We start from the raw sequence: 24,389 nt of genomic DNA, 5'->3' as shown, positions 1-24,389 counted from the left end.
AATGAATGTTAGGATAGAACATATTGCAAAATTAATAGATCCTATGTCATTAGCAAACATGCTGTGCGCAGAGTTGATGAAGATAGAAGGATTCGATATCAGATATCTCGATTGTGCATTTGCAATCCTTTGGAGGCGGAAATATTTCTTGCAAGAAATGTGGATTCAAGGAAAAAAAAAATGTTGGTGGGATTATGCGAGAAGATATGTGATGCCTAAGAGAATACCTCATTCCAATTTTGGGGGATAATAGTTTGCTTAAATGGCATACATTATAATAATTATTATTATTAAATTTTTTGTTTTTTAACTTGTGGATTTAGGTGGTGTTTGTTTGCGCTACTTTTCAGTGCTTATTGCTGAAAAAAATTAAATTCAGCACTTTTGTCAAAATAGCACGTTTGTTTACTCGTGCTTATTGCTGAAAATAAGTGGAAAAAATTCAGCACTATTTTGATGCTGAAAAAAAGTGCTGAAGCGGTAAGCACTTCGCTTTTTCAACACGGACAAGTATGCCCTTTGTTTTTTTGAGCATGGACAACTATGCCCTTATTCTTAAAAGGATATTACCTCTTATATCCCATGGATAAGTATATAGACACCCCACAAATTAATAACCCACACCATAGCTAAATTATTTTGTCTTATATGGGTTAAAATTTTGGAATGAGTTGATTTTTGGTGAGAATGATCTCTACAATGAGGAGATCATTCTCACAAAAAATCAGCACATCTTGAAACTTTTAACCCTATCAAAACAAGTTCAAGAATCGTAAATTGTCCATTTTTTTTTTTTTGAAAACTATTTTTAACGACTTAGAAGTTTCAAAATAAACTGATTTTTGGTGAGGATGATCTCTAGACCATATAAATTATCCTCACTAAAAATTTGGTCATTCCAAAAATTTTAATCCATATAAAACAAAACAAAAAATGGCTATAGTGTGGGTTGCCCTTATTAATTCATAGGGTGCTTTTATAATTACACATCCTTCATTTTCATCGAAAATTATTCATAAAAAATTAAGTTCTTTTTAAAGTTGATTTCAAATTTTGATGACTTGTATGACATTATTATTTTTAATTTGAAATTTGTGGGCTTTTATAAATAGAAATTATTATTTATAAATTGAAGATTTGAGTATTATTTATTATTTAAAAATAATTGTATTTTAATTTTATAAGAAATAATATATTTTATTGTGTTTGATAATAAATAAGCATTTAAAACATGCAAACAATGTATAATATGATTGTAAGGGTAACAAAGACAATTTATCAATTTCAGCAATGTGTAACAAACATGATTCAGCATCTAAACAAACAACTTTTTTAGCACTTAAATTCAGCGCTTATAAGTTTTAGCGCTTAATGCTATTCAGCACTTATTTTTTTCAGTTTAACAAACAGCACCTTAGGGCCTGTTTGGATACCAGAGCAGAACTACTCTTCCAAAGAACAGAAGCTGAAGTACTCTATGGAGGAGTTGGAAAAGTAATTCTGTGCAGAAATGGCGTTTGGCAATCAACTTTATCAAGTACTGGCAGAAGTACTTTTGTGCTGGAAGTCTGTTTGGGAACCATACTGACTTCTTATGACTTCTAGAAAAAAGACCAGAATACCCTTATATTATACCAGTTACTGTTTTTTATCTTTTAGTGTCATAATATGCCTTCAAACTATACTGTTTTTGACATTTTAACTATAAATATTAATATAATATAATATAATATAATAAATATTAATATAATATAATATAATATTTTAAATATTAAATATTAATATAATATGTTTAAATCCATTATACTTAAAATTTTAAAAAAAAATTTGACTGACTATTTTTGACAAAATATGACATAATATTTAAAAAAAAAATGACAGACTGTCTTTTAGTGTCATAATATGCCTTCAAACTATATTGTTTTTTACATTTTAACTATAAATATTAATATAATATAATATAATAAATATTATTATATAATATAATATTTTAAATATTAAATATTAATATAATGTGTTTAAATCCATTATACTCAAATTTAAAAAAAAAATTGACAGACTGTCTTTTAGTGTCATAATATGCCTTCAAACTATATTATTTTTGACATTTTAACTATAAATATTAATATAATATAATATAATATTTTAAATATTAAATATTAATATAATGTGTTTAACTATAAATATTAATATAATATAATATAATAAATATTAATATAATATAATATAATAAATATTAATATAATATAATATAATATTTTAAATATTAAATATTAATATAATGTGTTTAAATCCATTATACTCAAAATTAAAAAAAAATAATTTAATATTAATAAATGTTTCTTTTGTTTGATTTAAGGGCAAATGAATTAGAAATATTTTCATAGAAAATTAATAAAGTTAGGGGTATTTTGGTAAAACAAACCGTTAGATTTTGACTCCCCGCAAGAAGAGTTTTGAGAAATAGGTTTTCTTGACTTCTTCATAAAGAGTAATTTCTTGCTCTTGCGCGGAGTAACTCTTCGAGGGAGTAGTTCATACAAACGCATCCAAACGACTTCTAACTCCCCGCAAGAGTAAGAAGTAGCCAAGGAGTCCTATCCAAACGCCTACTTAGTGTTTCACATTTCTTGTAGATGCTTGCATTGTTTAGATTATTAGCATTTTGGGTAGTTATTAAATTTTTTGGATAGTTATTCTTGTGAATGGACTATTGTCACCACAGGAAAAATTGGTTATAGCGACGACAAATTTCGACCGTCGTTCGTCTCAGTCAAAAACACTCTGCCTCTCACCCTTGACATCGACGCTGATCTCTCCGCCTCTCACTCCAGTATGTCATCCTAGCTAAATTACGACTTCAACTTTGCAGAAAAAACAGCAGTAGTAAGCAATCGTTTTTAAGCGATTGATTCCATCTGTCGTCCCAATAACAGCGACATGGGTTTCGCTTGCTGAGGTCGTTTGGGTCCGATCATCATTCGTTTTTGCGCTCCACACCCATCCATGATTCTCCAGTAATCTCCACTCTCTAGGGTTTTATATCTTTATAATCACATCGACTCTTTCTTTCAGATGCATTCGAATTTGATTTCTCTTGGTTTACTCATACAATCGGATTTGAACTCTCTAGGGTTTAAATCTTTATTAGATTCTCTACACAATTAGATTTGATCTCTCTCAAACTTAATCGGATTTGAACTCGGTTTTGATCTCTCTCAGACGAAATCAGATTTCAACTCTCTAGGTTTCGATCTAGATAAATCCCTGCAATTTAGAGTTCTTAACTGATACGATCAATAGATGAACTCTTCAAATTAGGATTCCTGTTCCATCTATTAATCGATCACCTCAGCTAGTTTCACATTGGTTATGAAGCAGACGAAGATTTGATGAGCCCTGTTTCCTTCTCTACACTTCTTTGAATTTCATCTATGTTGTCTCCGAGTCCGAAACACAACTGACCAATCGGATAAAGATAAGTTTCAGGAACGAGAGGCGACCGATGATGCCCAAGGATATCCTGATATGTAAGTTCAATATCTCTTTCTCAATTTTTAGATTATTTTTTGTTGGAACAACCCGATCAAATCATGGAAATCCAATCAAATTATAAAATTTGATTTTTCTTTGGTGTCATATGGTTTTTAATTGACTATCAATGTAATTTTGCTAGAAATTAGGAATTCGAGGTATTTCATGCTTATATTAGATTGATACATTTCCTGCATCTTTGTAATGATCTGCTGTTTTAGAGATCATATTAGATTAGATTTATGTGTTTTTTGTCTATTAAATTGATTCATTTTTTTCTTCTATACTGTAAAGATGAGGAATTGTTGTTGAACACTAAATGTCCTCGATACACATATATACTTTCTCACTGTTATTAGGAAGTTGAGATATCAACCTCCATTAATTCAGGCTCATCGAGAAATCTCGATACTGCTCAATAGAGAGGCTCTACCATTCTTAATCTCAAGTGCGTAGATGCTTAGGGCTATTTATCTATTTTGGACTTTTCATTCTTTTTTAGTTTTTTAATTGGTATCTGATAAACAGTAAATACACACTAAATTGATTGATTGCTCTTCTTATGGTTGGTCTGTTGTTTCTTTGCTTAGGAAAATTAACCGGGACTAGTGAGGAAAACCCTTATTGAGGTTCAATATACTAAAGGAGATGTTTTTCCTGCTCACAAGGTATCTGACTCAATACCCCTATCCTATGCTAACCATAGTTCCAAATATTGGAATGTATCGATCGATACCATTTGCGCCACACGATCAAAGATTACAGACTTCTTCACTCACTCAGTTGGGCTAGTTGGGAAATTGATCCAACCAGCTCAATTGGACGTATGAGTAGTTTGATTTTCTCAAAACTTGGGATTTTATAGTAAGCTCAACCCACCAAAGTTTGTGTCTGATTTGAATTGGTCAATCAATCTGTTCAAATTTTAAAATAATGTTTTTGGCTTCAAGAGCTAGATTGAGGACACTTGGAATTGAACAACACAATTTTGTTATTATTATTTAGATTTAGGGCATGAAGTGATTATTTGAATTCGTATGATCTTGTTATGTGCATTTATTAGCTTTCTATTTGTGTTGCATTGTTCTTTTAGTGAATGAAACTTTAGTATTATAAAACTCTTGAGGGCGTATTTGTAGCTTAAATGACACTGAAGTGCATAAAGCTTTTACTTTTTATTATGTTTGTGCTTCTACTATAACATTGTAAGTTGATCCTCCCAAGGTTGAAATAGAAGGCTTGAATTGGAAAAAGAATTCATATGAGGAAGTGAGACTGTTGAAGGTATGGTATTGTAGTCATGATATAGATTCCACATGCCTTGGTAGGTTTAAGACTTGAATTCTTTGGTTTGTCCAATACTGTTAGAATGGTAAATTTAAATCTCTTTTTGTCTTTTTTAATTGTGAAATGGATATTCTTGCTTAGGGATTAACTCTTTACTTCATTTTATTTTTATCCATCAAATTGGGGGAAAATGTGTTATGGGGTGACACGCTTAACCCAATCACTAGAGCCCACAACAGAAATAATTGTATCTTTCTCCTTCGATCCATAACGCTATTTTAGTGATTATTTACAGTTATGGAGCATTGAGCTCAAGAAAGAGTATTAATAGACAAGTAGTCACTTAAGTTGTAGTGATTATTTACTCTTGAATTTCAATTTGTTAAGCTGAATCTAGTCTCTTTGCATTGCAAGCAGTAACTGACAGTTGGCTAGAAAAAGCTACTAATGGTCTTATGGGCAAGCAAGTAAGTTGCAGAAATGCCTCCAAATTTTGCTACTCTCTATTTGGCTAGTATAGATATTGCCTCTTGCCTAAGGGGCTGATTGTCTATTTGCAGTGCACATGAGGCATGTTTGATTGCTGGGAAGATCAAGGTATGTAGAGGTTCTCAATACAATCTGAACCTGTGATTGATTTTGATTTACTTGGCAAGTTCAGAGAATTGATATACTTGGTGCAATTTTTTACGGATAATTCAATTTTTTATGGATATACTAATTCAATTTTTTTTTGTAGGTCTATGGTTAATTTCAATGGTATTATGATTGTTTGTGTTTGGTTTCATTGCTTAATGTAGGATTTGATGATTATGCTTGATGTTATAGTATTTATTTATTTTTATTTCAATAGTGTGTTATTTTGCTCATGAGATGCATTGATGGTTGGATTTTTTTCATAATCATAAAACATATAATTAAGTGTGGGAACATGTATATTACATCGATGTTAATTGGCCTAAATTGGTCTCTAGTTTCATTCAGGTATCTATCTCTATTAAAAATCTTAAATCAGAAACTAGAAAACATTCTTAGATTTTTAACAAATACTTAAAGCTGTTTTTTATTTTTGCTTGTTTTGGTAAAATCTTACATAACTTTTTTCTTGTTTGTTGGTTTCTGATTTTGGATTAAGATGTGTTGTTGTTAGATGAGTCACTTGGATAGCGTGTTGGGATCTGCCACCCTATGCAACAAATCTATTTTATTATTATTTCTTTGTCTTATTTGATACAATTTTGTAGAGGCCAAGGAACAAATGTTGGTACATATCCAAGTTATTTAATTGTGTTATAAATCTTTTTATAGTAGAAATAATAACAATGCTGTCTTCACCAGCATTGTGTATTTTTATTAGTATTTGCATGTTTCAATGTCATTGCTTGTCTTGCTGAACACCTTCATGTTCTTGTTTGAAGAATAAAGATCCAGTAGCGTCGAAGAAGTCTATTCCCATTCAAAGGTATTAGGAATATTTACCAAAGGATCCACAAATTACAATTACCTTTTATCTGCATTAGTTGTGGTATTGTTGATTGATTTGCTTTTATATACTGCAAACTACCATGGAAATGGAGCATGGCATATTGTTGTCTTATTTCTTTTCATGGACAATTCAAATTGGTGATAGGAGTAGATTTAGGGGGCCAAGACCCATTTCTACATTGCAGAAAAACTGACCACTAAATTGATCTGGAAAGATTGTTGAGTCTATGTCAATGAATATATCAACCAATGGGGCAATAAGGGAAGACATTGCTCATTTGTCTTTAAAAGAGCATTAATTTGGGATTTTAAAGGGTTGTTGAATGTGGTAGTCCCACAACTGCTTTCCTATATAATGACATTTTATTGTAATGGAATGCATATTATTTCTAGGAGACGTGATAGCCACGATTAGTTCTGAAATATATATTGGTAAAATGAGAACCTGCTTTCGTTCTGGTTTGTGACCTGCACCCACACTTGTGCTTGTTAGCCATTTTACTGAGAGATGAGCACCATGAAAGGAGCACCTGAGCAATGGATAGAAGCATCACCGGGTTTTTGGGACATTGCATTAACATGTTATAAATAAAAAATGAAAATCTGACTTTTGGGTACGTGTGGAAATCGAAATCTTGTGCATTCAAGTAATCTTTGGTACTTGTGTTTATGAAAGTCGTCAAGAGGAGAAGAATAAGAAGTTTTTAACATTACTTGTATTCACCCCGTGCTTTTTCAGCTGGCTTTTTACCATGTAGAGCTTTATATTGTAGGCAAGTGTCTTGAACATTGTAAATCTTTTACTCATCTAGAAAACAAACTTTCAATCTAAAATAAATATGTTACTATTTTGACAAGTTCAAAATGGATAAGATATAGGCTCATTTTCTTATTGGAGTTTCCATTTATTAGTTTCTATGTGTAACTATATTTTATTCTTATTATGCAGTGTTAGTAATTCTTTTGCTCAGGATGCACCATATGATGAAGATGACCCCTTTGCTTCAATGTGAGGTCTAAACCCCGATGATGACGAAGCAACTGTAAACCCTGATGATGAAGGAAAGATGGTCGAAACAAGATATAAAATTGTTCTTTGAGGTAGAATTTGTGTACATATTCATATAAAACTGGTGGTGTTTCTTAAATAAAAACTAAATTCAGAAAATGAGAACAAGGAAATATTTCAGTGTGGAGCTTGTAGTTTGATGAGGACTGAACCAATTTGAATTTTCCATGAAGTTCTTTCACTCATTTGTATTTGATTTATCTTTTTGTCAGGCTAATTGGCAGTTTGGAACAGATTTTGCAATGATACAGTAACTATTTGGATCTTTCATGTCGCTAGCTGGGGTGGGTTCAATTTTCTAGTTGGGGTGGGTTCAATTTTCAGCATGTGATTCAAAAAATAGTTAGATTTATGAAAGTTGAAAATGAGGGGCATTTGGGTCTTTTCATATTGCTAGTTGGGGTCTAGGTCATCAATTTCAAAATATAGGGATATATGCAATATTCAGCAACATGTGAAGGGGCAGGTGTAAAATCATTTTTTTTTATAAAAATACCCTATAACGACGGCTAATAGTGGCTGTCGCTATAAGTCCCATTTACAGCGACGTTTTGTAAATAATTGGCCGTCGGTAATACATTTAGCCATGGAGGTTTTAGCGACGATCACCAATGGCCCGAGTGGCTGACGTTATATGTATTTGCAACAGTTTTACCCTATAGCGACAGTCTGCGACCGGCGCTATATCCCAAATTTACTGTAGTGTTCATACCCAAGTGGCACTATGTTTGTAATCATATTTTGATTAATTTGGACAGAGAAACAACCAGGTCTCAGGTCATGGAAATCAATTGATAGACTTTGTTAATGACGGAGCCGATTGCTTTGAGAACTTTTTCTAGTTTATTTAACATGATTTCTTGCAGCTTTTCGTTTAACATATTTTTAAATTCTAACAGGGAGCAGTCTATTAAAAGGCATTTGAGCCTTATATAAAATTAATTGTTCACAGTTTTGTTCCATTTCAAACTATTTTTGGTTGAAATCAGCACAAAATGATTGAATCCGATTGTTTTGTTTTGTAGGTCCACTAAGAATCGGGCGAAACATTCATGAGTCAGTGGGCTTGAAAGTAGTACTGCTTGGGAATTTTTGGACAAAACCAGAACTCCACAGCAGAAAGAAGCCTAAACATATCCTTAAAATCATCGCTACAACAAAAATAAATATCGTTCTAGTGTCTAGAAGTATATAAATTACAGGAAGACATGATCAAACATATTATTCATCAGTTCGGTGGGTGATAATTGCTCACAATCTCACTGTCATTCCCTGTTAGGATCTCCGAGAACACAGCATTAGGTGTCAATCCATGGGAATCCTGGTTACCGATGCTCGGACCCCCAATGTTCATAGTCGTCCCAATGCTCATAGTCCCAGTTACATTGCTACATAAATCCAACGACACATTTGAATCCTTCTTTTCTCCATATTTTCCTGTGAACGGGGTCTCCTCAATGTCCACATCGCTATGTGCCCCACCACTGTCTTCCATACTCTCCTCCTGCAGCTTTAGTGCAAACTCAAGGCTCCATAGCACGTAACTCATTGATGGTCGATCGATCCCCTTAGCTTCCACACACTTCTCAGCAGTCTCCGCAAACTTCTTAAAACACTCTGGAGCAATCTTCCCCTTCAGGTATGGGTCGATGATCTGACCAAGGACACCGTGCTTCTGGCAACGTAAGGCCCAATTGACCAAACTCTCTTGGTCATTTGCCAGAGTTGCATTCATCGCAGGCAGTGCACAGAGAACCTCAAATAGTATAACACCAAATGAGTACACATCAGATTTCTCTGTCAATCTTTGCAGCATGAAGTACTCCGGATCTACGTAACCGAGACTACCCTTCACAATAGTACTGATATGGGTGTGATCTGTTGAAGGCCACGCCTTAGATAACCCAAAATCGGAAATCTTTGCAACCCAATTCTCATCCAAGAGGATGTTTGTTGTCTTCACGTCTCGATGGATGATAGTGCGTTTGGCACCCGTATGAAGGTAATGTAAGCCACGCGCAGCCCCAATGCAGATTTCAAGCCTCTTCTTCCATGGGAGGGGTGGGTTATTGGTCTTATAGAGGTGCTCGCAAAGGGTTCCATTTGCCATGTAATCATAGACAAGGATTGTTTCACAATACTCTTCGCAGCACCCAATTAGTGAGACAAGGTGGAAATGTCGGAGTTCTGAAAGCATTTTAATCTCAGTCAGAAATTCAGGAACACCCTGCTCAGAGAGTGGGTTCCCACGTTTAATGGCAACCGTAGTGCTTCCACCATCGATTTGACCCTTGTAAACCTTCCCAAAACCACCAACCCCCAAGAGCAGACCCTCGTTGAAGTTGTCGGTGGCAGCCTTAATCTCCAAAAATGAGAATTTGCGACAAATGTTAGAAGGGAGTGACGAGGTGTAACTTCCTGTGGTGTTTGTCTTTGCAGTCCCATGCCTCCCAGCACTGGAGCTTGAGTCCTTTTTCTGTCTCAGGTGTCGTGACAGCAGAAACACAATGAGGCAAAGAAGAAAAACAGCAGCAACACCACCTAAAACCCCTCCTGCACTGACTGCAGTCTTATTCTTTGAGTTTGTAGAACTGGATGTTTTAGTCGAAGGCAAGCTGACCAATTCTTTCCGAGCAGGAATTGGATTAGGCCCAGCAAGCTTTCCATTACTATCATTTACTTTAAAAATCTCGAGTCCGTTTAGGATCGCATCAGTATATTCGGGATGGGTTAACATATTTGGATGTAATGCAAGCCATAGATCCTGCTGGCCTTTCCCCTGGGGAATGAGCACAACGTAATCTCTATGCAGTGGAATTCCATTCCCTCCTGTCCAGGCAGCTACATCTGCATAATCCTCGGCGGTTTGATTATTGATGAAGATCTTAAAAATCCTTTGATTTTGCCGGGTTATATTCGAGCAAATCTCACAGAAATGGAGCCTAACCAAGTAGAAAAATCCTGGGTCAATTTGGAAAACCCATGTCAGATTGTAATCCTGGTTTACAGCTGCACTTGTTCCCATTGATCGAGCGGTTGCATAGATGTCTGTCGGTGCAACATAGGCAGGCATGCTTTGAGGATACTTGATTTTGAGATTCGAATTAGCGAAAGGTGTCACAAGAGTTGCAGAAGAAAAGATGTATTGTAAATCATTATCCCATGATCGAAACATGCCAGTATCCTCTGAAGGTGATATGTAGTTTCCACCCACATTCAGTCGGATGATATTCTCAAGGGCGGTACTGTTATCAATGTAGAATGGACTCGATTGGCCTACAATAAACACCTTTCCATCTGCAGTGTTGTAGATATCGGGCATCGAAATAATATCAATCCCATTAACAAAAGCATATGCATTGGACGTATTCGAAGATGGTTTGAACGTTATGTTCAATTTTCCATTCTGTACATTGACAGAAAATTCCTTGACGATGAAGGCAGAGTTCAGAGCTTCGGTAGTTTGGGAGACGTTGAAGTTGCTAAGTAGAGTGTAGGGATCAGAGGATACGGAGAAGACTGCATTAGAGGGATTGAGATTCGCATAAATAGAAGGGTAGAAGTAGAGACGGACAAATTTTCGGCCTGGTACAACTGGGAAACTGTAGGTGAATATGGAGTGGAAGATACGTGCGGTCATGTAAGGGATTTGTGTGACAGACGAGTCTTGAGAAGAAGCGGGAGATGTTAATGAATTATCTACAGAAGGTAAGAACTTGGACCCAATATCAGTGAACCATAACTCGGAATCTTGTGTGTCTGAAGGTCCCCCACAGTTCAGGAAGATTTTGTCGGTTGGAATGTACGATGAACTGTTAGCAGCGGATATTAGATGGAGAACAAAGAAACATAGATATAGAGAGATGGAAATCGGTACAAGATGATTATTAGTGGAGTTCTTCATGGAGAGAAAAAAAAAAAGAGAAAAGATGGAAACGAGTTTCAACTTCAAAGAACCTACATTCTAGTAAATGATCGATGTGCACTGAATCAGTGCAGCTTTACGAGGAAATTTAATTCTTAGAAATGGCATATTTTAAGCCTTTGGAGTGTTTGGCTCTACTGTTGTTGGATGATATATTTAAAATTCAGTCTGATTGATGAATTGTAGTTAAATTTTAGCATATTTTTTACCATTATTAATGGGACTGGTCGATGATACAAGTTGGATTTAGGATTTTTAATAGAGAATAATGTTTATTTTTATTTTTTAGAAACGTTAAATATAACTGAATCAAGTTGAATCAATGGATATTAATGGTTAAATCTTGAGGTACAATCTGGAGGTCAGTTCAGCATTATTGTTAAATAAAACAATTACATGGACCCCACAGAAATAATGCCCACATGTTATTTATCTTCCACTAGATATCTATCGTATCGTTTATCCTCAGTGGTGGGCCTAGTGGCAGAAGACTTTGACTTCAGTTGACGTACAAGTCTTTCAAACTATTAGATCGAGAGGAAATTCTTTAAAACTTTGGCTAAGAGACTTACGTGGGCCCACTAAATAGACATGGAGTGCAGAGCACACGTAAGCCGATATGTCATCAGAGGAATTCGAGTTTGATGCGAACTCCTCGCACCCAAAAGCTATGTCAAGAGCACGATTTCATTGTATTTTAAAAAAATAATAATAAACCATACTAAAATATACTCTACAGGACCATAGGCTTTTCCTTGTGTATTTGGATGAATAAAATCTATGGTTCCGTGTGTTAGAATTTGTGGGGTTTATTAATATGCACATTCCACTTTAGTTAAGTATGTTTGATGTGATATCTTTTTGGACCCACTAACTCTATAAGTTGAATCTCTTGATGAATTTATGTACACAAATATTCAATTTGATTAGTGACTGTTAACAATAAATTTCAACAAATCTACCTCGAGATTTGTAAAATATGATCGTAAATGATTTTATTGATTTTTGAAGAAAAGGAGATACAGAATGTTTCCTTTGATTAACAGTCAAGTACAAAAATATGATGGTGACGTATATAATATTTTTTCTCTTCGAACTTCGCATTTTATCAGTTGAGAATGTTACTTTAACGGTGACTTTGTTGTGCTTGATCTTTTGTAGAGGTTTCTGTTAATTTTCTTTTCTTCGGACGTCGCATTTTATCGACTGAGAATGATTTCTTTGACTTCTAGAAAAGGGCTTTATGCTTGATCTTCTCTTTAATCGGAGTTCAGATTTCCGAAGAACTTTTGTTTTATCTCTAGAGGAGGACTTGAGAACTTCTTCTTCTCTAGAGGGAGACCTTTTGTCTTCTGAGATAAAGTAATCTAGATCCCCTCTCAATGAGAGAAGCTATTGTATTTATAGACTTAAATATAATTTAGCTTTCTAATTATACCCCAACTTAAAGAGGTTTAATTAATTTATTTAAAGGTTAAACTTGTCCAAATCCAATTTTTAAGGATTCTATGGATTATTATTGGCTCAAACTCATTTATTTGGGTATAAGACCCAATATTCATGTGGATCACTTGGTTTTGTTTAGATAATGGATTTTATCTGTGAAAATCCAAAACCCAGGCTTGTAGGAGGCACGTTCCCAGTTAATGGACTCAATTTGGATACGAGGCCTATTAATAAAATTAGAGAATTTTATTTATAAAATTTGTAAAGGCCTCCTCAAAATTTTGGTGCCTACATGTTTCTATCTCACGAAAGTTTCCCAACTTAAAAAAAAAGTAAATTTAGAGACCTCTAGATTTTGAAACATAATTTGAAGGAGCAAACTCATGTCGCTAGTTAGATTTGCAACCTGAGCGAATTTGAGGCAGACCCAAGCTTAACTTAAGTGGTAGAGTCCTCAACCTATGTTAACCTCAACCCACACATTGAGCATGAGTTCATTTACTTAAGCTCAAGCCTAGCTTGAGCTTTTAAACTTTGGTTGAGATCTCATTGCCCAATTTAGGTAGTTCTGAGTTCATTGGCCACCTATAGGGATTTATTACAACGTACCTGGTATTGGTGGTTTGTGGGGCATTGCATGTACTAGAGGGATTTGAGTGAGATATAGTACTTTGAGAGGCAAATTGTCTCATTCTTGCTAGTCGGGCTTATGGGTCCATGTAGACACCCTATTTTTGCACTCACTTGATTAATCAACTCGTTAACCCGATTGCAACAGTTCCCAATGATGGATGATTATTTCAATGCTATATATTGTTGTTAAATATGTTTCAGAAATTCGGATGAGGTATCTCAAACTAACAAAACTGTAGAAACCACGCTACGCTAGAAAAATATAACTCAAAAACCATAGAAATCATCATCTTGTAGACAAAAAGAAGTTTCACGATAAAAATTACTAAAAAATGATCAAATTATCAAAATATCCCTAACTTCAAAACATCCCTAGAGTCTACACTACGCTTAGGAAAATCCTTTTAAATACATAAAACAATAAATCGAAACCAAATAAATCATTTCGTCAATTTTCACAAAATTTGATAAAATTACGAAAATGCCCTCATAAAGTTCATGACCATTTCGCACAAATTTTTTTATAAATGACACAAACCAATATTCCCATTGAATTTCTTACGAAAAATGATTTCAAAATATCTTGAAACATTGAAAAATAACTTAAAATGCAAAAAGTCTTCTTCGAGGGCTAAATTGTAATTTTAATAATTAAAAATTTTAAAATTTATAATTAAAATATTAATTAATGTAAAGTGAAATCTTAATTAAAATTAAAGTCAATCAAGTAAGATTTGAGTCAAAATCCTAAATTTTAGTCAATCAAGTAAAATTTAAGTCAAAATCTTAAAATCAAGTCAATCAAATAAGACTTAAGTCAAAATCTTAAAATCAAGTCAATCAAGTGAGACTTAAGTCAAAACCCTAAAAGAATTCTAATTAAACTCTAAAACTATCTAAAAGAAACATAATCAAACTCTAAAACTACCTAAAAGAAATATAATGTAACTCTAACTCTATCTAAAAAGTTTTAAAAAAAATCTATAAATAGGGGTCTTTACAACCTATTTTCGTATCCAAGAGAAAGTCCTAGAAAAAGTAGGTCAAGAAGCCTCCCCAACCTTCCCAAAATCCTAATTTTGAAATCCTAACTCCTTACCTAACATCCATACCCCCCAACTTTAGCTCAAAAAACACCCAGAAACCTTTCTAAAACACCCAAAAATCCATCAAAAAATTAAAAAACACTCAGATCTAGGAAGAATATACTTCATCTTAGAATATCAGACGTGAATCCAGTGACGGAAACGAAACAAGGAATCACAAGCAAGAAATCTCTCCACCAGTTCTGAGGGAACCATTGTTGTGATCATTAAGGTAAACTTTTTTATTTTTTTATTATTTTATTTATTTATTTTAGGTCTTTTAGCAATACAATCTTTTTTGAGAAATAATAGAGATCGACGTTTGCCGGACGGGGTTGGTGCCTAACACCTTCCAACTTCGTAACGTGATCCCTGAACCCGTATTTTCTTTCGTAGATTAGTATTATTTACCTTTTAGAGTCAATGTTCGATTCCTAGACCGTAATAAGTATGTGACGACTCTCAAACCTTCAAAAGTGGATCTGCGCACCTCGCGGATCGATGGCGCTTTTAATCCAGAACTCTCGTCATATAATAAAATTAAAAAAGAGTTAAATATTTTAATATTTACAAAAAAAGAATCTATTTAAAATTTTTTTTATCAAAAACAAATTAAGTCGCTGGACAATCTAGCATTTTAGTACTCGTTGGGCTGTCCAACATTTTAAATGTAATTATAGAAGCACCACACGAATTAATAAGGGCATTCCACACCATAGCTAAGTTGTTTTGTCTTATATGGGTTAAAAGTTTTGGAATGAGTTGATTTTTGGTAAGGATGATCTCTATGATGAGAAAATCATCCTCACAAAAAATCAGCTTATTCTGAAACTTCTAACCCCATCAAAACTGGTTTACAAAAAATTGGACGATTTACGATTCTTGAACTTTTTTTTATGGGATTAGAAGTTTAGTAATGGGCCGATTTTTGGTGAAGATGATCTCCTCATCATGTAGATCGTCCTCACAAAAAATTAGTTCATTCAAACACTTTTAAGCCATATAAGACAAAAATATTCAGTTATGGGTTGGATTGCCCTTAGTAATTCATGGGGTGCTTTTATAGTTACCTGTTAAAGTAAAGCTACTAAAACGCTGGATTGTCCAGTGTTTTACTACTCCAAGGGTATTTTTGGTAAAGCAATGAATTTTAACACATTAAAACATTGGCCAATCCAACGGGTTAGTAAAAAAATAGACAGTCCAACAACTTAATTCTTTTTTGGTAATTTTTGAAAAAACATATTCTTTTTTGTAAATATTAAAATATTTAACCCTCTTTTAGTAATTTTCCTTATAATTAATATAAAAGTATATATATATATATTATAATATAGCCTTAGGTTCGGGTTGAACTTGGTTTCCCGAACCCTCAACCCAAGCTTAATCTGAAATAAAGTTGGGTTGAATTATTCTAACTCAAGCTCAGCTCATGTTCCGCATACCTCAACCCAGGCTTGTTCGTCAATTTGGTTGAACTCGGGCAAGCCCGCCCAAGTTGCAGCCCTACCACTAGTTTTGCCATTGAGTTTGATTTCTAATCATTGATTTGGTAGTATTATGTACTTAATTCTAACATCTGTAAGTCCTTAATTATACTGATGTTTTTTACAAGAAGATATGGTATGAATATCATGTGTGAGTCAATCAGATGGAATTTGTCATCAAACATTTTTGAGAACAATTGGCCCACAGAACAAATGGTTTAGATTACTCAATCACGGGTAGATAAGCTTAGCTAATATTATGTCCAACTATCAATCCAGCCCTTCGAATAATCTATTTAGTAAGGACTTACATTTGGACAAGAGTCATAAAACTCATCACTTACTCAATTCTGTTCAAATACTTATGTATCACTCCCTCAACCTCTACCGTTTCAACACTTAATCATATCTCGCTGTATCAACCAATAAGGGAAGCGTTTTTTGCCATGGCCGATGGATCCAAAGCTATGTTTTCAGCCCTCAACAAGCTTGGAAGAAAGTATTGGAGTATGGCTCAAAAATCAATTAGGCCTAGTCCAAGTTTGTGTATTGTTGGGTAGGTCTTAGATAATTTGGGTTGGACTTGTAACTTATGTAAGTGACTCACTTATGAAGTGCTTCTAAAAAGGATTTTGTTCTTTTATTATAAGAAGTCTAACTTTAAGTCTAAGTCTTTTTAAAAATAAAGAGTAGAGAAAGAAAGAAATTCAAGAGATGAGAGGTTGAGAGGTTTGAGAAGATTGAGATATAGAAGAAGGTGAATCTGAGTGATAAAGGGAATCCTTGTATTGATTTGCCCCGTTTTTTTTAGTGAAATTAAGCTCCAACACTCATACCTCTGTGGACGTAACCTTTGGGTGAATCACGTAAAATCTCGTGTCGTGGGTATTATGTTCTTACTATTTTCTTCGTATGGTTGTTTATCTTCTTTGCATTTGCTACTATTAGTTGGATTACCCTTCATTGCCATTATTAAACAAGATCTTGGAAGGTGTAGCATATAAGGTATTTAGTTAAGTATCTAATAGGTGTTTGACCAAATTACTAAGTGAGCTTCAGAAGAGTGCTCACATACACAACAGAAAGAAGGTTTAAGGGATTACACTTGTCACCAAGGTTGGATGTGCATTGGCGTTGGGCATGTCAATTGGTTCCATGGCCCAGAATGTGGTAACTTCTCTATGTTTTGTCCGATTTTGGCATTGGAAGGGACTACCCAATCTCATTTGTGGTCATAAATTATTTTTTTAATTTTTTTTTTTTTCAGGATCAGAAACCTTAGTTTTGGATTGCCAATTTGGTAATCCATTTGAGCTCAATGATCCTTTATAAGATTTCAAATCTTACTAAGTAGGAAAAATGTTTCTCTAAAATATTTTACTGTTTTCGACTTACCTTGGGCTCACCCAATGACATCCAAAAACATGATTGGCTGCTTCAATATTGTCGAGGATAAAAATATATAAACTTTGGAAAAATAAATCTCAAAAGAAATTGTTTTTCATCACTGTATTTCAATTTTAAGTTTGGGAATTATTGGGAAGTTCAGTAATTTTCAAAAACTTACACATTAAGCTTAAAAAAAATTGTTTCTTGAATTTTACTATTTTGATCTGAGGCTTTCGATGAAATTTAGAGGGCTGTGGTAGTGTTGGATTGGTGATGTGGTTATTCATATGAGTAAAAAGACCCTTAGTAAGGATTAAAATATTATTACGTTAGTAAGACAAGTGTTTTGCTATTTTAATTGAAAATGACCGTGTTTGAATTTAAATTTAATTAATAAAGAGTATAAGAATTGTAACCAAAGTTAAGATGGAGGGATTGCTGCAAAAATATTTCAAGCAATCCTCCAATAGGATTGCACGGTCACTATGTGTCAACGATATGCCCGCCAACAATAGTTGTAGCTTAGTGACAGCAGAACTTGACTTCGCGTGACATCAAAGTCTACAATACTTTGGCCGATTGAAAAAGTCCTAAAAATTTTAATAAGAGAGTTACGTGGACCCACCAAATAGAGGTGGGAGCAGGGGAAGTGATTGAAAAAGTCCTCAAAATTTTTAATAAGATAGTTACGTGGACCCACCAAATAGACGTGGGAGCAGGGGAAGTGATTGTTTGCTACTCAACACGGTTTTGACATGGGACACTCATGATGTACGTAATAAGAGAGAAATTTCTCTCTTACCCGCACAACCACTGCCTAGAAATATTAATTTTTAGATTTCTTCCACGTCCTCTAAGATCATATGGATAATCATATGGGCAATTGAACACCACAACCTTCTAGAGTTCTTGAGAAACCTCAAGGAAAAAAATACAAAAAATAAATAAATAAAATAAAATTTTTCGAGCTTGATCAGTGGTGTTGAAATTGGACAGCTATGGAGTACCTAAATTTAAAATTAAAATACAACAATGAAAAATAACTTTTATTTTTGAAATTCATAAAATTTCATCCTCTACAACACTGTTGCATCAGATCATATTTTTGAATGCCACGAGGTGATCTTATCATGAAATTTCAATTTTTTTTACTATGGGCAGGAGAGAAATTCTCTTATTATTGCTTATGTCATCAGCGCTACATTTCAAAATGGTGTTGGGCAATGAGCAAACAATCACTCGGAGTAGGGGTGTCAATGGATACCGATTTAACTGGAACCTAATCAAAAACCTGGTTTCAGTTTCCTTTTTATTGGAAACAATTAATAGGGATCGAAACTGTTAGATTCCATTATTTGGGTATCCGGAATTGATTTGTTTTGTCATTTCTTTTTAAACAATGGATGATTTAAGGTCTGCTTCCATTTTAAAATTAATACATGTTATACAAAGCTCTCAATTTTTTCATATAAATTATGCATTGAAATTCAAAATGGGTCATCTCTTCTAAAATTTATTCTTTGTGAAGAAGATACATTTTTATTTTCGAAAAAGTCATTAACTTATATCTTTAGTGGAAAATGCTGAAGTAACACTGAAATTGATATCGTTTCAGACATTGCTGACGTGGATGTGTCTATAGAACAATAGATGTTTTTCACCGAGATACGAGTGAGAAGCATCTATGATTCTGTGCACACCAATGTTCCAAACAATGTCAATTTCAATTTTACTCTAGCACGACTCATCTTTAGTAGAACAAGTTCTAACTAACTTGATAATTTTATAGATAACATATTAATTTTTGGAAGGAAAAACTGTTTTATTGTGATTTGAAATAATTTTTTCTCATTCATTTTCTTAGAGCCAGAATCGACAACTAGAATTGAAAAAATATAGGAGTTGTGATAAAATGACTCGTCAGGTGGCATACTCAATTGACTCACTGACATGACAAGTTCGGAATCGTAGATCTGTATGCCTCGGTATATACAATTGAATTTCCCCATAAAAAAAGTGCATCCCGAGGGAGCCATGTCTCCCGAGGTGGAAAGAACTATGGTTTTCAAACTTGTCCACGTTAGTGGTTCAATTGAGTATGCCACTTGGCGAGTCATTTTATCACGATTCAAAATATAATTATAATGGTCCTAAGTATCATAGGAATTGATCTGGAACCGACCCATTCATTTGACACCCCTAAATAGGAATGTAGGGACACGTAAGTCAATAGTGTCATAAGAGGATTTCAAGTTTGATGCAAGCTCCTCACATCCAAAGCCATGTCAAGAGCACAAATTCATTGTGTTTTTTTAGACACGACTTTTGATGCAATGGATGAAGCTGTGAGAAGGCTTAGATGAGTTATTTCAATATTTTTTAGTCCATTAACTTCGTTTTATTTGAAAAATGATGAAAATAGCATATCTGTTTTGTAGAGGGGGGGTTACTGATTTCTATTTCTTCTTAGTTTAACCAACAACGAGTGTTTTGCATGTGGAGATCTGAAGCATTGGGTTGCTCTTGAGTTGAAAATGATGAAAATATGCTTAGAATCCACTCATTTATCGAAGAGAACTTTTTTATAATTTAATTTATTTTCAAAATTTATAAAATATAGATGATGTTTTAAGAGATTTTTCAAATAATTAAGGGTTAATCTTTTAGTTTTGGGAAGAAAATACTTTCCTTCTAAAGTGAGGAAAGTTTCTTGATTGCATGTTGGCATCTAAAAACATGATCTAATGCCACAGCAATCCGGAGGACACTTTTTTTTTTTTTTTCTCAAAATATACCTAATTTATGTTTAGTGATACGTAATTTATGTCGGTAGATATGGTTATGTTTATTTTATTTTTGGAGGTGGAAACATTTGTTTCCTTGCAAGAAATGTGGAATCCAGGGAAAGAATGTAGGAGGGATTACGTGAGAAGATACGCGCGTGATGCATAGGAGAACACCTCAGTCCAATCTTGTGGGATAATAGTTTGCTCAAATGGCATACAGTATCTTTTGTTGTTTTTTGTTGAAGTCCATTGTATATGAGATGGGATAAATTTAGTGAGCATCATACCTAAGTGGGCCCAATGTTTTCAATCATATTTTGATTAATTTGGACAAAGAAACAATCAATCAGGTCATGGAAATCAACAACTGCTTTGATCATTTGATAGACTTAGTTAATGGAAGAGTCGATTGCTTTGAAAACATTTTCTTGTTTATTCAACCTGTTTTCTTGCAGATTTTAATTTAACATAGGAGCAGTCTTTTAAAAGGCATTTGAGCCTTACATCCGTTTTGTTCCATTTCAAAATATTTTTGGTTGAATTCGGAACAAAACATTTAATTTTTTGATGTTGATCTCAGAAACAATGATTGAATCTGATTGCTAGAAATTAATTACAAATCAGTCTGTTTTTTTTTTTTCTTTTTCAATTTGTAGGTCCATCAAGAATCGGGCGAAACATTTGTGAGTCGGTCGGCTTGAAAGAACTGCTTGGGATTTTGTGGACAAATCCAGAACTCCATTGGAAAAAGAAGCCTAAAAATATCCTTAAAATAATTACTACAACAAAAATAAATATCGTTCTACTCTCTTGTAAGTATATAAATTATACATCAGTGCGGTGGGTGATAATCACTCACAATCTCACCGTCATTCCCTGTTAGGATCTCCAAGAACACAGCATTAGGTGTCAACCCATTGGAATCCTGGTTAACGATACTCCGACCCCCAATGCTCATAGTTGACCCATTGCCCATCAAGCCAGTTACATTGCTATATAATTCCAACGACGCATCTGAATCCTTCTTTTCTTCATATTTGTCCGTGAATGGGGTCTCCTCAATGTCCACATCGCTATGTGCCTCACCATTGTCTTCCATACTCATTGATGGTCGATCGATCCCTTTATTTTCCACACACTTCTCAGCGGTCTCCGCAAACTTCTTAAAGCACTCTGGAGCAATCTCCCCCTTCAGGTATGGGTCAATGATCTAATCAAGGACACCATGCTTCTGGCAACGTAAGCCCAATCCATCAAGCTCGCTTGGTCGTTTGCCAGAGTTGCATTCAATGCAGGCAGTGCACAGAGAACCTCAAATAGTACAAACACCAAATGAGTACACATCAGATTTCTCTGTCAATTGTTGCCACATGAAGTACTCCGGATCTACATAACCGTTAAGTACCCTTCACAATAGTACTGATATGGTTGTGATCTGTTGAAGGCCACGTCTTAGATAACCCAAAATCGGAAACCTTGGTAACCCAGTTCTTGTCAACATGTCTTGATGGATGATATTGTGTTTGGCACCTGTATGAAGGTAGTGTAAGCCACGCGCAGCCCCAATGCAGATTAGAAGCCTTTTCTTCCATGGGAGGGGTGTGTTGTTGGTCTTATAGAGGTGCTCGCAAAGGGTTCCATTTACCATGTAATCGTAGAGAAGGATCATTTCACAATTCTCTTCGCAGCACCCAATCAGTGAGACAAGGTGGCAATATCGGAGTTCCGAAAGAATTTTAATCTCTGTCAGAAATTCAGGAACACCCTGCTTAGAGAGAGGGTTCCCACGTTTATTGGCAACCGTAGTGCTTCCGCCATCAATTTGACCCTTGTAAACCTTCCCAAAACCACCAACCCCCAAGAGTAGAGCCTCGTTGAAGTCGGTGGTGGCAGCCTTGATCTCCAAAAATGAGAATTTTGCAACAAATGTTAGAAGGGAGTGACGAGGTGTAACTTCCTGTGGTGTTTGTCTTTGCAGTCCCATGTATCCCAGCACTGGAACTTGAGTCCTTTTTCTGTTTCCGGTGTCGTGACAGCAGAAACACAATGAGGCAAAGAAGAAAAACAGCAGCAATGCCACCTGCAATGATTGCAGTCTTATTCTTTGAGTTCGTAGAACTGGATGTTTTAGTGAAAGGCAAGCTGATCGATTCTTGCTTCGGAGCAGGAATTGGATTAGGCCCTGCAAGGTTTCCATTACTATCATTTACTTTAAAAATCTCGAGTCCTTTTAGGATCGCATTAGAATATTCGGGCTGCGTTAACGTATTAGGATGTAATGCAAGCCATAGATCCTGCTGGCCTTTCCCCTGGGTAACAAGCACAACGTAATCTCTATACACTGGAATTCCATTCCCTCCTGTCCAGGCAGTGACATCTGCCTCATACTCGGCAGTTTGATTACTGATGAAGATCTCAAAACCCTTTGTTTGGGCTGTGTTATAACTGGTTCAACAATGAAGCCTAATCAAGTAGGAAAACACAGGGTCAATTTGGAAAAACCATGTCAGATTGTAATTTAGGTTTACCCTTGAGCTTGGTCCCATTGATCGAGTGGTTGCATAGACGAATGTCGGTGCAATGTAGGCAGGCATGCTTGGACGATACTTGATTTTGAGGTTCGAATTAGCGAAAGGTGTCATACCAATAGCAGCAGAAAAGATGAATTGTAAATCATTAGCCCATGATCGAAACATGCCAGTATCCTCTGAAGGTGATATGTAGTTTCCACCCACATTCAGTGGGATGATATTCTCAAGGGCGGTACTGTTATCAATGTAGAATGGACTTGATTGGCCTATAATAAAGACCCTTCTGTCTGCAGTGTTGTAAATATCGGGCATCCAAACAATCTCAATCCCATTAACAAAAGCATAGGCATTGGACGCATTCACAGATGGTTTGAACGTTATGTTCAGTCTTGCATTGTGCACATTGACAGCAAATTCTTTAGGATTGAGGCAGAGTTCAGACCTTCTGTAGTTTGGGATGCGTTAAAGTTGCTAAGTAAAGTGTAGGGCTAGGAGGATACGGAGAAGACTGCATTAGAGGGATTGAGACTTGCATATGAAGACGGGTAGAAGTAGAGACGGATAAATTTTCGGCCTGGTACAACTGGGAAACTGTAAGTGAACACGGAGCGGAAGATGCGTGTTGTAATGTACGGGACTTGTGGGACAGGCAGGTCTTGAGAAGAACGGGGGATGTTAATGAGGTCTCTGAAGTAGGTAAGAAATTGGAACCAATATCAGTGAATCAAATCCAGCCCTCTGAATCTTGTGTTTCTGAAGGTCCCCCACAGTCCTGGAAGATTTTATCGGATGGAATATATGATGAACTATTAGCCGCCGAGGTTTGAAAAGAACATAGATAGAGAGAGATTAAAATGGGTACAAGATGATTATTCTTGGAGTTCTTCATAGAGTAACAAACAGATAAAAACGAATCTAAACCGAATTTGAACTTTGAATAGCCTAAATTCTAGTGGATGATCGATGTGCATTGAATCGTCAGCCAAGCTTTATGAAGAAATTTAATTTCTAGAGGCAAAAATCTTCCAAGAAATTAATGGGAACGACAAGAACTAGATTTTTAATAGAATAACTCAGAAGCTCTTCAAATATGAAATGCGAACTATTTTCACTAAAATCAGTAAAGATCATATGAGATGAGTAGAAAAGCTCCTTACATGATTACATCCATCGAGACACTGCATGAAAATGGAGAAAAACACAGTATTCAACGTGAAATCGAAGAAAAATGATCAAAAATAATTTTCCAACAGACAAGAACTTGTAGAAGCTTCAAAATAAAAGGAAGAAAATGTTAATTTTTTTTGTTATAGAAAAGTATCTTTTTCAAAAAGTAAAGTTTAAATGAAATTTCTGTACTTTGTATTGGGAAGTTGTCATCGCAAGACCTCTTTTTTACTTTATTCCCTTCAGTGTAAGTTGCTTTTTTCCACGGATAACCATTAAGAATATGTTTGATTGCACATAGAAAATAGGGGGAAAATCAATTTTCATGGAAAATGATATTTTTCAAGTGTTTGATTGCACATAAAAATGGAATTCATTTTTCACCCCATTCAAAAAGTCCACTAAATCATGGATTTCACTTTCCCACCTATATGGGTGGGAAAATGAAATCCATCCATATTTTCCATCATCAATTCTTCCCTATCACCACCACCACCATCACTACCACCACTACCACCACCACCACCACTACCACCACCACCACCATCACCATTACACTAACCTC

General features: G+C 34.9%; 1 long non-coding RNA gene and 2 pseudogenes across 2 annotated transcripts; 1 reads left to right on the top strand and 2 right to left on the bottom strand.

Annotated features, from left to right (window-relative positions):
- The first annotated feature begins 184 nt into the window (after positions 1 to 184).
- On the top strand, positions 185 to 7,556 carry LOC147397060 (uncharacterized). Of its 2 annotated transcripts, XR_015181150.1 has the most exons (6): positions 185 to 323; positions 2,618 to 3,530; positions 4,125 to 4,202; positions 5,239 to 5,418; positions 6,240 to 6,283; positions 7,256 to 7,556. It is a non-coding gene; the product is annotated as an uncharacterized LOC147397060 (long non-coding RNA). The 2 variants fall into 2 exon arrangements; XR_015181151.1 differs by lacking the exon at positions 6,240 to 6,283 and having other exon boundaries at positions 186 to 323.
- Positions 7,557 to 8,527: 971 nt separating this feature from the next.
- Positions 8,528 to 11,294, bottom strand: LOC147397059 (receptor-like protein kinase FERONIA pseudogene; annotated as a pseudogene).
- A 9,491-nt stretch (positions 11,295 to 20,785) lies between these two features.
- Positions 20,786 to 23,364, bottom strand: LOC147397058 (receptor-like protein kinase FERONIA pseudogene; annotated as a pseudogene).
- Positions 23,365 to 24,389: the final 1,025 nt, after the last annotated feature.

This window comes from Akebia trifoliata, chromosome 8 (genome assembly GCF_017979445.1).
Source record: "Akebia trifoliata isolate Shusen 1 chromosome 8, ASM1797944v1, whole genome shotgun sequence".
Lineage (NCBI taxonomy): Eukaryota > Viridiplantae > Streptophyta > Magnoliopsida > Ranunculales > Lardizabalaceae > Akebia > Akebia trifoliata.
Note: the sequence above shows the minus strand (reverse complement) of the source record. Positions and strands in the feature narration are given on the sequence as shown.